At 39.4% G+C, this 16,069-nt stretch overlaps 1 protein-coding gene across 2 annotated transcripts in view; it reads right to left on the reverse strand.

The window, feature by feature from the left end:
• Window positions 1-16,069, reverse strand: part of WDR49 (WD repeat domain 49) — a 111,206-nt gene that overhangs the window by 91,228 nt on the left and 3,909 nt on the right. The gene's annotated exons all lie outside the window — the stretch shown is intronic.

The following is a 16,069-nucleotide window of genomic DNA, read 5'->3' on the forward strand; positions in this document are numbered from 1 at the left end:
AAAAACAAGACAACAGTGAAAGCATCATAAGTACCAGAGTATTGTGCTATCCCCACCCCCCAAGGTGGATCTAATCAGCAATTCTTTTACGATGCAAAGAAAAATGTCTTTTACATTATAACAGCACTAAAGTGAATTGCACTGGGGAGAAAATAATTGATAGTGATACAAGCAGACATCCTCAATAACAAGTATCCTTATAAGTGAAAGAGGGAGGAGGAGAGTCAGAAGTTTGATATAATAATAAAAGCATGGGTCAGAATGATGCAGGACTATGGGCCAATGTTGCAGGCAGCCTCTAGAAGTTGAAAAAGGAAAGGAAACAGATTCTCTCCTACAACCTACAGAGGAAAGACAACTGTGACATCACCTTGGTTTAGCCCTATAAAACCCATTTTGGAACTTCTGACCTCTAGAACTGTGAGATAATAAAGTTGTGTATTTTAAGCTACTAAATTCATGGTAATTTGTTATAACATCTATAGGAAATTAATACAGTGATTTACAGAAAATGGATGAATCCCTGAAGAAAGTTTAGCACAGCCAGTGAATTTATACAACAGTGAAACTTTAATCCAAGGGCAAGAAGTCCATGTCTGTAAATATACACAGAGAATAGTGAACCCATATAAGGTTGATTTTTGTTATTCATGATAGTTATGTTTTATGAAGTCTCTGTAAATACTAAATCAGCAGATATTGAACCATTGCTCCCAGGGGAAATACAAGGTTAGGTTTCTTTGAGCCTCTGGTCACAGTATTTCCATCAACTGATCAATTCATAATTTTGATTTATGTGTGTTTCTGTGGAAAGACATCTTATTTTAATGTATATTGTTAATTCATTAACATTGAACGCATAGCCAACAGGACTTTAACTCACGACTGAATGAAATTTATCTAACACATGTATTTTCTCCATAGAGCACATCACAGCCTTCTTGCACTTAGAAACACTAGATAGCACTTCAGTCCTACTCTTGAGGGCTATTTTAAAGAGTGAAATCACCAACAAAAAGCACAAAATGCAAAAATCTTTGCACTAAAGAAATCACAAATAGGACAATTGTTTACAGTATGAGAGCTGAAATAAGAAAGCAGAGTATTATCTTGTTTGACCTCAGCCTGGAGTATGCACATTGGAAGTTGAAGTTTTTTGCTACTCTGGATATGTCTGTGAAAGTTCATAAAATTATCTTAAGTACTAACTTTGTCATTACAAATAAATTTCAGCAAGTAGGCAAATTTACAAATACAGAATTCATGAATAATAAAAATCATCCATATTGCAAGAAAGTACATAACTTAATATTAATAGGTTGTCTCGTTTGGTGAGATTCATGATGAGAGAATCTACTTTTCCTATTACTTCAGAGCCAAAGTCAGGATTGACAGTTAGCTCTGGGAGGCAGCATATTGGAGAGCAGGTCAAACAATTCTAGGTTTAATCCTGATTCTACCAGGAACTGTGGGAACTATTGGGAGGTTACGTCACTGTTTAATTATCCCATCTCTAAAATGAACATGAGTCCCAAGAAAATTGTTATGAAGGTTAACTGACATATCAATAGATGCAGAAGAACATTTGACAAAATTCAACACCCATTCATGATAAAGACTATCTGCAAAAAACATGCAATATGTGTAATGGTGAGAAACTTAAAGCTTTTCTACTAAGATCAAGTATAAGGCCAAAATGTACTCTCTTACCATTGTTCTTCAACATCATACTGGAAGCTTTACTTAATGCAATAAGACCAAAAAAAAAAAAAAAAAGAAGAAGGAAATAAGAGATATAAAGATTGTGAAGGAAGAACTGAAACTGCATTTGTTCTCAGATGACATGGTCATCTATGTAGAAAATCTGAAGGAATCAACAAACTCCTGAAACTAATAAGTGATTACAGCAAGGCTGTAGGATACAAGGCTAATAGACAAAAGGCAATGGCTTCCTTATACACCATCAATGAACAAATGGAATTTGAAATTAAAACCATACCATTTACATTACCATCCACAAAAATGAAATACTTATGTGTAAATCTAACAAAATATATATGTACAAGACCTATATGAGAAAAACTACAAACCTTCGATTAATGAAATCATGAAGAACTAAATAAATGGAGAAATTGTTCCTGTTCAAGAGCAGGGAGACTCAAGATAATCCAAAGTTTTCATGCAATTCCAATCAAAACCTCAGCAACTTATTTGGTGGATATGAAAAAACTGATTCTAAAGTTTACATGGAGAAAGCAAAAGACCCAGATGATCTAGTAAAATATTGAAAGACAAAAACAAAGCTGGAGGACTGACTCTACCCAACTTCCAGGCTTACTTTAAAGTTATAGTAGCCGGGAAACCAGATGACGGTGCAGGTAGCAGCTGCAACCACGCCAAAATCACACCTAAAACACAGACCCACCGTCACTCAGAGCCTCCTGAGATCCAGCTGCACAGAAGCCCCACAACCAGGGAGCCGAAGGAGCACCGAGAGCAATAGGAGGCGCGGAAATGCGGGCGGATCGGGGCTGAATTGGAGACGCAGCCACGAGCCCACACCGGTGCCACCATTTAAACCCGAGAGGGCATCTCGGCGGTGGGGGTTTCCCGGAGGAGGGAGGGGTCCCAGCCCCCCAGCAGGCCCCCAGCCCAGGGCTCCAGGCCAGGAAGAGACGTCCCCACACCTTCGGGCTGTGAAACCAGTGGGGACTGTCCCTGAGGGTCGTGGAGGCTGCGGGAGCCCCAGCAGCTCCTCTCAAAGGGCCCGGCGCGGACTCACTCGGACGCTCCCTCTGCGCCCAGCGCCAGGCAGCAGCCTGAAAGGACCCGGGACACTCGGGGGGGGGAACTAACCTGCTTGAGATCCGGGCGAGAGGCGGAGGGGCGGCTTCCTCCCAGGCAGAAGGGCTGGCGGAGGCCATGGCTCCTTTGGCGAGTCCTCCCCGCACAGCCCGCAGGCAGGCGCCATGTTTGAATCGCCAGCACCTGACTCCCACCTTGGGCCCCGCCCCGTGATTCCCGGAGGCCCCGCCCTCCCCACCTGCAGCTCATCCAGGCCATTTCCAGGGGCTTTTCTGTGCAAGTGGCCTCTCGAGCCTCATGCTTAGGACTTTCCTAAAATCTCTCAAACAAGCAGCAGCATGGCCCAGACGGCTTGATAAGTGGCCCCAGGCCTGGCACTAGCGGCAGCTGCGTTGGCTCATAGCTTGGCCTCTCCTGGGCACCTCCAAGCCCAGCACAAGTAGCAGCCAACTATGGTTTGCTGTGTAGCTCATGCTGGGTGGCCCTGGGCAAGGCACTGGCGGAGACTGACTACACCTCCCAGGAGGCCCCAGAGACAGTGCACCTGGTGGTCAGACTCAACCACACTGGATTACAACCCTACCATACCCATGAGTGACACACTCAAGGGGCGCACTTGGTGAACACCAAAGCTCCACTGAAGTAAATCCTGCTCCATAGGGGTGTCTCCAGCACAGCAGCTCTCTGGCTGTAGTTGCAGCTGGTCCTCACAGCTGATTGGCCTGGGGGTCAATTCCTCCCAGGGACGCCAACAGCAACCAAGGCTCAACTTCAACAGGTCAGAGCACACAGCGCACACAGGGGAGCACCTAGAAGGCCCAGCTCAGGTGACTGGGGAGGCTGAGCCACTGGACCCTACAGGACACCTACTACACAAAGCCACTCTACAAATTCCAGGAGACAAAGCAGCTCTACCCAATACATAGAAACAAACACCTGGAAGCAGCCAAAATGCGGAGGCAAAGAAACATGTCACAAAGGAAAGAACAGAAGAAATCTCTAGAAAAGGAACTAAATGAAATAGATCCAAGCAAGCTAACAGATACAGAGTTCAGAATTTTGTTTATAAGGATGCTCAAGCATATTATTATGAAAATAACTGAGAAAATTGACAACATAATAAAATACCAATCAGAAAGGAAGGCTACATGAACTGAAATGAATAATTTACAGGGAATCAACAGTAAAGTAGAGGACACTGAGAATCAAATCAGCCATTTGGAACATGAGGAAACAAAAAACACCCAACCACAAGAGCAAAAAGAAAACAGAATCCAGAAATATGAAGATAGCATAAGGAGGCTCTGGGACAACTTCAAGAGGCCCAACATCATATTATTGGGGTGCCAGAAGGAGAGGAAAGAGAGCAAGAAATCGAAAACTTATTTGAAAAAATAATTACAGAAAAAGTCCCCTACCTGGGGAAAGAAATAGACTTACAAGTCCAGGAAGCACAGAGAGTCCGAAACAAGAGGAACCCAAAGAGGCCCACAGCAAGACACATCAGAATTAAAATGCCAAAGGTTAAAGACAAAGAGAGAATCTTAAAAGCACCAGGAGAAAAGCAATTAGTTACCTACAAGGGAGCACCCATACAACTGTCAACTGATTTCTCAACAGAAACTTTGCAGGCCAGAAGGGAGTGGCAAGAAATATTCAAAGTGGTGAAAAACAAGGACCTACAACCAAGATTGCTCTACCCAGCAAAGCTGTCATTTAGAACTGAAGGTCAGATAAAGAGCTTCACAGACAAGGAAAAGCTAAAGGAGTTCATCACCACCAGACCAGCACTACAGGAAGGGTCTTCTTTAAGAAGCTAATGAACAAAAGAATCTGACAAACTAAATAGATCCAGAGACATTGATGCATGCAACAGACGATCATATTTCAGAGGAAAGAGGGAAGGGTGGTGGAGGGTGGGAAGAGATTAACCACAGAAGTTCTATGTATATATGCATAACCCATGGACACAGTCAACAATAGGGTGAAGGCCTGGGGAGGGGGTACGAGTGAAGTGGAGGGGGTCAATTGGGGGGGGGGGGAGAAATGGGACACCTGTAATACTTTCAACAATAAAGATAAATTTTTTAAAAAAAGTTATAGTAACCAAGACAGTGTGGTATTGGCATAAGAATAGATAAATATATCAATGGATCAGAACAGAGAGCTCAGAAGTAGACCCACAAAAATATAGTCAACTTGAGGCAGGATATTATGTGTGCCAGAACTATGTAATCAAGTATTTAACAGAAGTTAATCTATGTTTTTAATTAAATTAACTTCCTGTGAAATAATTGATATCTGTCCCTTTGAACTACTCAGAAGTCCATTATTCTTATCTATCTTAAATTATTTTTAGTCTAAAAAGCTTAGATAGATGGAAATTTTTCAGTGACCCGTATTTTAAGTGTAGAGAAAGAAATCTGATCCTAAAAACACTCCATCTGAGCCAAAACTGCAAACTATTTGAAAACTGAGTCAATGTTGACCTTGTACTTAAATCATTGCATTACATCAATCAACCTCTTATCTATGTTAGTGTCCCATTTTTAAAATATATATATATTTTAAAGCTGAATCTCAGAGTATTTTCCTCCTATAAAGTAATAACTTATTTTTATTTCTAAGAACAAGAAACTCTTCTGACAGACAAATATCAAAACAATCTTTTATATATTCTGGAATATGAAATTGGAACTAGATCATAAACAAAGACTAAAACAAATTTTCTTCCCTGAAGTGAGTTAAACAATGAAAATAATTTCTGCACATTGATAATGCCAGTATGCACTGGGAAGATTTGATGAGTACTCCCACTTTAAGAAATTTGACAGAAAGGTACAATTGTATGATATACCTGACAGTTCCATTACTGATTGTTCACTCATTAGCTTTTGTTGTTTTAAGTTTAAAATAAAACCATGATTTTGGCATATCTTTGGGTAAAATTTAGGAATTTGCCTTTACTGAAAAATCTCAACTTATTCAAGAACCATTATGCCTTGATCAATAAGTATGTGGTTTATTTTATTCTAGTATGTCGCTTTAATAAATTAGTTAAATGTACAATTAAAGTATGTGATCTTTTATAGAAGCTTTAAAGCACAAATGCTTAACCATATGATTAACTCTTATTTTGTCAGTAGCTCCCATTTACGTTCTGGGCCTAGGATTACTTCATTCATTCTGCTATATTTTTTATATATATATATTTATATATATATATACACACACACACACACACACATATATATTATAGTATACATCACAGCTGTGGTAAGGAGATTGTGTGGTTGTATAGTTGCCTCAGCCTCAGCTACTGCACCTCTAATGGGGATCATAATAACGAGCCCTTAGGGCCGATCTCAGGATTAGTTGATAATTCAATGTATGTATACCACATGGGATAATTTCATGTGAGCATAGCACACTTATACTCCATAAAAGTTAATTCTCTGCTAAAGGTTTTAAAGATTAAGACTATAAATTAAGTCATCATGATAACAATGACTCTTCTCTGAAGATTTAAGCTAAATTCATTTGTTGATGTGTGTGCTTGTGTGTGTGTGCATGTGTGTGTATGTGTGTGCGTGTGTAAGGCCTCTGAAGTTGTACAAAATTACTAATTTTAATAAACTAATCTGCCCTGGCCAAGTAGCTCAGTTGGTTAGATCACTGCCTGATGCACCAAGATTGCAGGTTCGATTCTTGGTCAGGGCACATACAAGAATCAACCAATGAATGCATAAATAAGTGGAACAACAAACTTCTCCCCCCCCCACCCCGTCCTTTCTTTCTCTAAAATCAATACACAAAGTTCTTTTTAAAAATAAAATAAGCTGGTCCTATCTATCAGGGTTAGCTAGTTGCTAACTAGATGGTTCTAAGAGACTTCTTAGTAGGTCAGAAGAATATGTGTAGGAGATTCCACAATCGGATGTGAAGCCCTGTGTCTCTGACCATTGCCATCATGACAGCAGATGCTAGTTTGAGGCATAACATGAAACAGAAACTGTGTACACATTCTGTCACCTGCTCTTCCTCAGAGGCATAAATATAAACTATCCTAAGTGAGCCCGGTGAAAGTTTACCTGTTCCCAGAAACCAAGACCAGGTGACCATTTCATACACATAAGACTTACATTTCATCACTGTGAGTAACAGTAGCTTCCCTCTTGTATTGAGCCACGTGTACTGCTACTCTATGAACTTTAGGTGAGCTAGAGATTTTTGCCTTAAACTTCTTGGCAAAATGTTACTTCACAGAAAGGAAGAAAAAATAATCCTTCAATTTAAACATGAGCTTGTGTATACTATGATTTAATTTCTACAAACTCTCAACCTGTGTTAATTTCAGTAGTGAGTGGCAAAATAATTTCTCTTTGAGCTATCTTTGTAGATATATGTATGTATATATATGTATATATATTAATACATATATCCATAAATCCTCACCCAAGGATATGTCTATTGATTTTAGAGAGAGAGGAAGAGAGACAGAGAGAGAGAAACATTGATGTGAATCTATCTGTTGCCTTCATTATGTACCCCAACCAGATTGAACCTGCAACCTAGGTATGTGCCATGAGCAGGAATCAAACCCACAACCAGAACAATGCTCCAATCAACTGAGCCAAAGTGGCCAGGGCTGGATATATATATTTTTTATATGTGTATATATATATGTATGTATATCTGTATGTATACATATATACTTACATATTTAAATCAGTACTAATTTTTATAGCAGCTGGGTTTTATGCCTGAGTTTGTTAAATAATATTTGTGTCACCACAGGCCAGCCATAATCTGCCTCAGTGTTTGTCTGAAGGTCCAATAAGATAATCTGTATATAAGACCATTTTTTCATTAGATAATTCTATTCAAACAGTTATTATTGTTGAAGATACATCCACATCAAGCTAAATTCACTAGCATGTATTCAGTATAATTAGGGAAATAGTAAGAATTTAGAAAATTTGATTTCATTATAAAACATAGAGCACAAAATAATTAATTCTCAGTCCCTTCACTTGAAAATTTAATTTATATGGGTTTAATAAAATTTTCTTCCAATTTGTTCTAATTTGATGTAGACCTACCAAATAAAAACTACCTAATCGTGTTTTAATGTATGCCTGTCACTCCTATTAGTCAATATTCTCTCTCTGGGTTTTTTTGAGGTAAAATTTAGTGCCCCTGTGTCTCTGAGAACTCATTTTCTGGTAAAAGTGAAAAGTGTATGATCCATTGGAAAACATATTCTCATTCAGCCCTCCGTAAGATAATGTTTGTAAATTTATTTTGCTATGTTATTTCGCTATGTAAGAAAATAATCAGTTATTTCCTCTGACTTTTCTTGCAAGACAGGTAATATACTCAGCATGTCCGGTTGATTATTTCAGTATGCACAACTCTAGACCATTAGAAAAGGTTCCTGTCTCCCTGAATCCCTTTCAGAGAATATTCTAAAAATCATTTCCTTCTGCCTATAAATGCTTTTCTGCAGGTACAGTTAGTGCTAGTGAGCTGCCTATCTTGTTTATAAAAACAAAAAATGAACTCTGTAAAATTCCCTTCAGCTTCTGAGCTTTGCAAAATTTGGGTTTCACTGTAACTTATAGGAAAACTGAGCACTAAACTTAAGTGCAAACCTTCAAGAAAATACCCTTTGTAAGAAACTTGACAGCCTTTTTTTCTTAAGGAAGATATCATGTGCTTTCAATTGGCAATGTGTGTGCGCCAGTGCATTTTTAAAATTGTTCATTTTTGCACAAAATAATCTGTTTTTACTATAGAACATATAAGATATAGATAAACCCAAAATTAAAATCCTCCATAATGCCATCGGTCTTTCAGATTTTTTTCTAGGCAGAAATATAAATATCTGTGTTTTATTCACCAAATGGTGTCACGATATACATATCTCTGCTGCTTTCCCACTTTAGGTCATGTCATGAAGCTGTGCCTATACAATATATACTGGTCTTTATCATCATTTTTAATGGCTGCACAATTTTCTAAGGAGAAGACATACAATTTACAAACCCCTATTATTTTCTATCTTTGCTGTTTTATGTAAACAACCCAGTAACATCCCTATGCATATATCTTTGCTCAGTTGCCCAATTATTTCCTGAGGGAAATTTCCTAGAAGCGGAATTGCTGAGTCAAAGAATTTGCACATTCTGAAAGTTTTTTATGTATCTCCCCAAACCCTCCTCTGGAGGTGGTTGGACAAATTTACATTTCCATCAAAAGTATATGAGATTGCCTATATTGCTCCAAAGCTTACCAAGTTGTGGTATTCTCACCCTTATAGAACTCATCAGTTGCTAAAAAATAGTTCTAGTAAGCCTAAACATTTACAAACTTTCTGGTAGAACAGAGCAATACATTCCCAAAGCAGACATTCAGTTCTGTCAAAAACCTGCTACCTCTCAGAAATGTTGTTTGTTTTTTCCCTTAACTTTTCCCTATATATAGCAATATTTTATAATGAAATGAGGAAAGACAAAGTTTCTTTTCTCCTACTCGGTAAATAAGGACTTGCCCAAGACAAGAATACAGTTCCCAGTTACAAACTATGGAGAGAACATAATTCCACTGGATCAGAAATCTGGGTATTTTCTCCTCTGTCAAAACTGACAGTGTGTTTGCATGTCAATGACCCAAGGATCACTACCCTTATCCAGTGTTAGTATTTTCTTCCAGATCCCAAAAATTAATGCCTAATGATGAATTGTAAGGCACTTAGAGAAATCTTTCCATCCATCCATCCATCCATCCATCCATCCATCCATCCATCCATCCATCCTTCTATATATCTATTTATTGATCTATTGGGCATGTAAACGACACAAGCTAGCATGGGGTAGGTTTATTTATTAAGCAAACACTTATTAACTGCCTGCTCCATGTCAAACTCTATTCTAAGCACTCATCACCAGCTGCGAACAAGACAGACAAGGTCTATGCTCTTCAAATCCTTATACTTAAGTGGGGAGGCGAGGTGTGCTGGTCACAATGAATGACACGTGGTTCTAGGTACCAAAAGTAAAGAGATCACAAGAATCATACTAATTACTGTTTTTTCCAAATTCATACTGAATTTTCCAAATTCATACTGAATTCATACCTTTAAACATTCCATAAAATTCCATAAACAGAAATCTGGTATGGCCCAGCCACCTCTCCTTAGTTGGAAAGCTTTTTTCTTCCTGCTTTTACTTTTGATCATTAGAATTCTGCAATGTTTCTTTTTCTCTACATGAAAAAATAGTTTCTAATAGGGTTTCAGAATCTTGTTTTCCTCAGAATCCTCTAGTTTTAACAAGCGCCTCACCATAAACAACATTTTTTTCTGCCAAACATTTGGCATGATTTGGGGGTAATGTTTCGTGACAGCGGAATTAATATGCACTATCAACATGCATTCTTGTCCCCATCTCTGTAATTAAATTTAAAATTAACACGTTGCTTTCTCATGCTTTATGCTGCCTCACTTGCCTCAATTTCCCTTGGTTACAAAGCACATTGGTAATGAATATGTATTAGGGTGTGCTGTCAAACCCTATGAGCATCTTCTGGAGCAAATTAGATATGTAATTTCAAAACAGAGGCATCAGTTGACATCACCCCCTGCAATTTTCACCTCCCAGTGAACATTCATGAGAGACTGAAGAACAGAACAGGAGACCAGCCTACCAACCGAGGTTCATAGTGCTGTTTCTCTTGCTTCAACTGATTTTAGTTGGTTTTAATTTTCATTTACATGATGATATCAATGATTCAAAAGCTCACCAAACTAAATGGAGTTTAAATTTTGTGACTAACAAAGACACACACCTTGAAATCCCTGTACTGAATTTAAACTTTGGAACTAAACTTTCCCAAACCAAAATTTCAGCAGTTAGATTTCCTTATAAATTGGAAAAATTGAAATTGAATTGCAGCTGCAGGAAAAACAAAATCTATAAATCTATCTTTCACTTTTAAATAAAGATAATTGTAATCGCCGAGATGTATAATTGTCCATATCATTTTTCTCTATCTATGGAAGTTTTCAGTTCTCTGCTTTAGGCCTAAGTGATATTTATTACTATTATCTGTTTTGTTTAAGCTAGAAACTTGGGGTCATGAGCCTGCCCAGAGGAATGGTGCCACCAAGAGACAACTGAGCTTCAATGAGCTCCATCTGGAAATATCACTACAAAAGGTTAAACATATACTGTTTATAAAAACCATTTTAATTGTTGTTATTTTAAATATTTTAATTGAATTTATTGGGGTGACATTGGTTCACAAAACCATACAGGTTTCAAGTGTACACCTCAATAAAACATCATCTGCATACCACATTGTGTGCCCATCGCCCCAAGCGAAGTCTCTTCCTGTCCCCATTTCCACCCACTTTGCCCACCTTCACCCAGCCCCCACCTACATTTCCCTCTGACTATCACCACACTGCTCTCTGTGTCTATGGGTTATGCATATATGTTCTTTAGCTAAATCTTTCACCTTCTTTCACCTAGTCTCCTCAGCCACCTCCCCTCTGACAGCTGTCAGTCTGTTCCACCTAATCACGTCTCTGGTTCTATTTTGTTCATTGGTTTATTTTGTTCATTAGATTCCACATATAAGTAAGATCATATGATATTTGCCTTTCCCTGAATGGCATATTTCATTTAGCTTAATACCCTCCAGGTCCATCCATGCTGTCACAAAAGTGAGATTTCCTTCTTTTTTACAGTCGTGTAATATTTCATTGTGTAAGTATACCACAGCTTTTTTATCCACTCATCTACTGATGGGCATCTGGGCTCTTGTTCTTTTGTTAGAAACCATAAATTGAGTCAAAGGATTTAATGCATCCTGAATTCCATGCATTTTAGAGCTGGGAGAAAGTTTAGAGAATCTACACCAAACTTTTCATTTAAAAGGAAAACACTGAGGCCCAGAGAGTTAAAAAGACTTCTCAGGACACAAAGCACACTATTGGCAAAAGTGGGCCTACAAACAAGGACTTTTAATTCCTAATCACTTTTATCACAGCACAAATACATTGATTTCAACCAAACTTGATTATCTCTAGCATAACATGTTCACCAACAAAGCTGAAAAATATGAGGTTGGAATGTGTATACTCAAATGATCTCATGCAGTTTTGGTAAAAGATATTTACTTAGAACCCTAAAACTTTATGATGTTATACTCAAAATTTATATATGAACTCCAAATCAATAAAGTAAGCATGAAATGACTCAAAAGTCAGAAAGATTCCCAACCAGGTTCTAGAAGAAAACCCTTATACCCAAATTATCATCTCCTCCTTGCTATTGCATTTCTCAAACCAAAGGTCCAACACTTCAGTCAATCTCCGGTTATTATACTCATACCTTTGATCTCTCATTATTTCAGGTATCTAGTAACTAGCCCTGGAAAAGCATCTTCTCCAGGCCCACATGCAGGCTGCTGAACACTGATGGACAACGGTCATACAAATGGGCAGAATGTTATCACTGTAAGAAAACACAGGCTCTCCAACCTCAAAAAGGTCCTCTAAACTACTTGGAACCCTTCCAAGTTTTCTTGCCAAACTCTTAGTCTTATTCTCCACTTTCTACTAATAAAGAAATTTAACTTGTAAGTCACAGAAATGAAGGGGAGAAAAAGAGGAAGATGAGAGGAGGAAGAGGAGAAGAGGAGATGTCAATCAGATGGGAACTTTCTCAAATTTCTGCACCCCACATATAGATTGGCCTGCATCTTTTCCTTCCTTAGCTGTCCAATATGGTAGCTACTAGCCACATGTGGCTACTGAGTACTTTAAATGTGGCTTTGCTTTTGATGAACTGAATGTTTTATTTTATTAAATTCTTATTTCATTTCATTTTAATTTAAATAGCTACATATGGTTTGTGGCCACCGTGTTGGACAGTGCGGGTCTATAGCAAGACCAGTGTGACAACCTGGCCTCAGCTGTGTTGAGAATTAGGGAAGAAGCATGCACACACGGGAAGCCAAGGGGTAGAGGAAAACAGTGTACCTGCCCATCCTCAGCAGAGAACGCTGGTGCCCAGAGAGTCGAGATTTAATGAGAGTCACATCCACAAAACGGTGGTAAGACATGAAGAAGAAAGAAAAGACCCCAGGGAACTTGTGCCTGAGCAAGTGTGACACAGAGTCTAGGAAAAAAGTCAGAAATCATCAAGGGACAATTCAGAGGCTCCCTATTTGTAACAACAGAGTTGGTGGGGCCTTGTGTCATTATTGGGTATGCTATACTTGGTAATATGTGAGAAATGTGAAGTCAAAATGGCACAAATTAAAGTTCTTTGTTTTCTTTTAATTCTCAGGAAATTTGAAAAAGTAAGATTTGGTCTACAGGTCTGGCTACATGCACCACAAATGAATAGCAACAGCACCTTTGCTGCCCTTCTCTCTCCTTTATAACAAGTTTCCTGGTTGCCTCCTCTGCTCCAGTCCTGGCCCAAGCTCAAGGTTAAAACATTTGTTCACCAAAAGCACTGCTCGTCAGCCTCTCTGATCCAGATTAATGTTTATAAACACCTGTTCCAAAAGCACACAGAGAAATTGGAAAAGGCATGAAGCTGTTAGAAGTTGTCACAGAATTCAGCTCAAAGGCCACAGCATTCAAGGAAAACCAATTTTTCATGTGTTGACACACAACTTCACTTATTGCGTTTTGGTGATGACATTGTTTGCTAACCTCACCCATGAATTCTAACAAGTTGGACCAAACCACCAGAGTCCTCTGTCATTTCCAATTGTGCCAGCTGCAGTGGAATTGGATTTGTCTTTACACTATTACCTAATGCTGAGAAGAGGGACTTGCAGAGCCTCACTGATTTTTCTGCTGCCATCAAAAATAGGGGTTTTGATTCCACTGAGAGAGTTAGGGTGAGACATGTTCTGACCTGCTTCCTTTTTCAGTAGGTGATGAATTGACTGAGCTGCTGTGTGCACTCTGCACCATATAAGAGAGTTATAAATTAAGCTTTACCTGTTTGCCTTCTCACAAGTCTCCACTGAGAAGCCTTTAGAAAGGAAAATATAATAAAAAAAACAATGGAATATTCTTATCTTTTCCTTTTATTCATCCATTCTTTCTCTGCACTGATTTTATTGTAGGAATTATTGCTTATTTGCTGATTACACATTAATTCCAAGATAGTGAGATACAGTGCCTGTGTGCTATTAACTTAGCAATGCTCATTTAGCTAATGCAGTCCTTACCCTGTCCCTTAGAGCAATGTCCCAAAGAGAGGTTGTCTTGTGGCCAGTGGGAGCCATGCCATACAATGGGCTGGAGAGCCGACAGTCTGCCCCCTGAGCCCTGGCTCCTTCTGCCCCAGGGGTAATTCAATTAAACATTTTTGAGCTTTGTTCTCCTTATGTGTAAATGGGAAATAGAAATGTCGGCCCTGCCCACATTCCAGGTTGGTGAGAGTATCAAATATCAAAATACATATAGAAGTGCTTTAGCAGATCGTACCATGCTTGAAAAGCATTAAATTCGTATTCACCATTTTACCTCCACTGATTTCCAGAAAGAGTTTTAGTTCCGTTACAACAGAAGGTTCATAGGCAGCTGGACCATTAAAGCAAAGATAAAAGAGCAAGAGTCATATAATGAAAATAGCAGATAATTGTTCCAGAAAAACCGATGTTAAAAATAGTTCTATCAATTGAACACTAAATTTAGCTTTTAACTTCCTGGCGGCTAAGGCAGAACACAAAGCACTATTCGGCACATGACTCTCCTTCATTTACAAAATGAAGCATGCTGGTTTATAGGAGCGAAGAAAAATCTCCTGCCATTAAACTCTGAGAAGTGTGGTGAGATTGTTTTCTGGGCACACGCCTGTCTACATTCTCCAGTCGCCCTTGCAGTTGGGATGGGAGCCCACAAAACCTTCCCATGGGCTCCTGCACCCCTTCCCCCAAGCACTAGCTCGATGTGTGGGGGGCATGGAAGGTAGACGTTACAAGGAGCCTGAGCACCTGAATTACTTGGCGCTGCCACCAATTAGAAACACCCGCTTTCTACTTTACATGAGTGAGAAAGGAACCTCTATCATGTTTGAGCTATTTTACACAGTTTGCACACTATAAAAATGAAGGTTTTTAAATTTGAAAGTTTATTGAAGAACATAATACAGAGTTGTGTGTGTGTGTGTGTGTGTGGTTTTGTTGTTGTTTTTTGCTTCATGAATTTGCATGTCACACTTGTGCAGGGGCCATGCTAATCTTCTCTGTGTTGTTCCAGTTTTAGTACATGTGCTGCCGAAGTGAGCACCAGAATTTTTAACGATCAGGTTTATTTCATTTTTAAAACTTTAGGGACTGTCTCATATTTTGTCAGAGAGGAGCAAAATCTAACAGTTCTAAAGAAAGGAAATGGAACAAGGAAGGGTGACTTTATTTATGTGTTTGAGATGGTGATTCCTGGGGTAGAAAGGAAAGAAGCCAGAGATGAGAATCGTCTAGCACATGAGACATGTCCAGGAACTCCTGTCCATTTGGGTAACTTGATAGTGAAGATACAACAGTGAGAAAAGAAGAGAAGACTGTTCCTTAATGAATTGGGAGTAATCCTGGGCGTTTTGAAAGAAAGACAATGGAAAGGTAGAACAGGACTAAGTCTGATTCTCTTGACCCCTTGAGCCTAGCGTGCCCGGCCGGGTGTCAGACCCCTCAGCTTCGACCTGTTGGAGCAAAGAAGCATTGCCGATAGCCCTGCGGGAGAACCTGTCTGCAGCCATCAGTGGAACTTTACAAAGACAATCAAGCACGAGGATATCCCACGTCCTGTGGATCATTCACTTCATTACACCTCAAGCACGAATCTCAGACCTGCGCCATTGCCTCCTGAACTTCCCCGGTCCTTTGAGGTGAAGTTGGCACAAGTGTATAGTGTTCAGATTCCATTTTGCGCCCCCCCCCCCCACGCCCGGGACAGGTTTGTTCCGAGAACCCTCCCTGAACGTCGGTGGGGCTTCCTGCTCAGGCCTTTACTCTGCCTTTCTCACCCTGAACTGGTTTTGGCCTTTCCTGCTCTGAGTATAAACACCCCACCTTTTACATATGGTTTAGGAAACACCGTTTCTAGCTATTTTAATCTAAAGATTTCTCAGAGCTTGGGTAAATGGCAGCATGGAGTAGATGGGGCCAGCCCCCAGCTCTAGGCCCATCACCTTTCCCAACTTTCCCTTGGCCCATAATTTCTACTTCTCAACAT

Source organism: Miniopterus schreibersii (genome assembly GCF_964146895.1).
Source record: "Miniopterus schreibersii genome assembly, chromosome: 5".
Taxonomy (NCBI): domain Eukaryota; kingdom Metazoa; phylum Chordata; class Mammalia; order Chiroptera; family Miniopteridae; genus Miniopterus; species Miniopterus schreibersii.